A 1840-nucleotide genomic window follows, 5' to 3' on the forward strand; every position below is an offset into this window, starting at 1 on the left:
TAGAAAAGAAAAAAAAAAAAAGAAAATGTTTCCTAGTCAGTAGCTTGCACTGTAGGCAAAATATCCATTACGACTAAATATTTAAGTGATGATTATTGCTATTAACTTGATGTATGTATTAGATGCAAAATTTTAAGATAGCCCTTTATTAATTGTCTGTTCCCTTTTCCTGTACATACACAAAAATATCAATATAGACATAGTTAAATACACACAGGTATACATGTATGTATACCTATAGAATGGATATGTTCAGTTGTTGGAAAAGTCATGATACATTCTTGCATAGAAAAACAGAGAAAAAATTCCTCATGACTTTTCTGACAACCAAATAGTAGTCACACACAGCATGAGAGTTTGAATATGAAGCAATGGGGCCAGTGGGTCGCTGGACTCCCATGCGGTTGATTGCCGTTGAGGTCCCACACCCAGCAGCTTGAAACTCATGCCAGGAGGGTGTGTGTGCATGCCCACAGTCCTTTGAAGAGAATGGAGGAGAAGGGACTGTGGCATGCTTATCCCCCTTGGGAGGTGATTTCTTGCTTTCTGTCTCTCTGTCTAGAGAGCGCATGTGCCCTATAGCAAAAATCTCTCAATAAGTAAATACAAAACAATTATGCCTTTTCCACCTACATTTAAATTCTTCCTTAAATGAAGTCATTTCAATAATCTTGGCCAAGAGGAAATCAAACATTATCATTCTCCTACCAAATGAACACACACACACACACAAACACACACACACGCACGCACACATACACATATGCACACATATCTACATACACACATATGTATGTATATATCCAAGTAGTTACCCACAAACAGGCACTTTAGACAAATGTGAACTCTGCTAATGACTTCATGGAATATTTGGCTTCATTGACTTCATTGTTTGAAAGCTAACATTAGTGATCCTTCCAGAAATTACCATTCCCACCACATTTCCATAATTGCCCAATAAAAGCAGATACCAGCTGCTGATGCAGTGTGAAATGTGACTGTGTGGTAGGGATACACGGAAACAGTTCTGCAAATTCTTAGTTGAAAACAGTAGTTTAATTGCATAGATCATTAAATTACCTCCTGTGTGGGGGTGTGTGTGTCTTTCTAGCTGCTATTGCTATGTAGAATTGTCTTTTTTTTTTTTTTTTGGAGAGGTTTTTGCTATAGGGCATTTGTGCTCACCAGAAAGACAGAGAGAGACAGAGAGACAGAAAGTGAGAAATCACCCCCCAGAGGGGATGGTCACGCCGCAATCCCTTCTCCTCCATTCTCCTCTCGGGATCTTGGGCACGCATGCATACGTGCCAGGTATGAGTTTAAGCCGCCAGGTCCAGGACTCGAACTGCAGTAGACCATGTGGGAGTCCAGCGACATAGCCATTACGCTAACTGCTGGTCCCCGTAGAATTATCTTAATAGGCTTGCAAAGTCATCTTCAAGATTTACCCATTAAAATATATCAAAATTTAAGAAGCAATTTAAATAATAAGCATAAATAAAAGTAGGCCCTGTCACATATGTGAATCAAGAATATATAACAATTCGTTTTTGTTAGTATTATTTATATATCATTAAAATATATAAAACCCACAGATATACTAAACCATACATAACACACACATATGAAAGGATTTCAAAAAGCTTGTAGAAAAATGGAATTAAATATGGGTTTATATACGTACACATATATACATACACTCACACACACATATATAGGATTGTTAGAAAAGTCATAACAAAAATGCATTATTACTTTTCCAACAACTATATATATGTGTGTGTGTATATATATGTGTGTGTGTGTATATATATATATATATATATATATATATAGAGAG

Source organism: Tupaia chinensis, unplaced genomic scaffold (genome assembly GCF_000334495.1).
Source record: "Tupaia chinensis unplaced genomic scaffold, TupChi_1.0 Scaffold000362_1, whole genome shotgun sequence".
In the NCBI taxonomy this organism is placed as follows: Eukaryota; Metazoa; Chordata; class Mammalia; order Scandentia; family Tupaiidae; genus Tupaia; species Tupaia belangeri.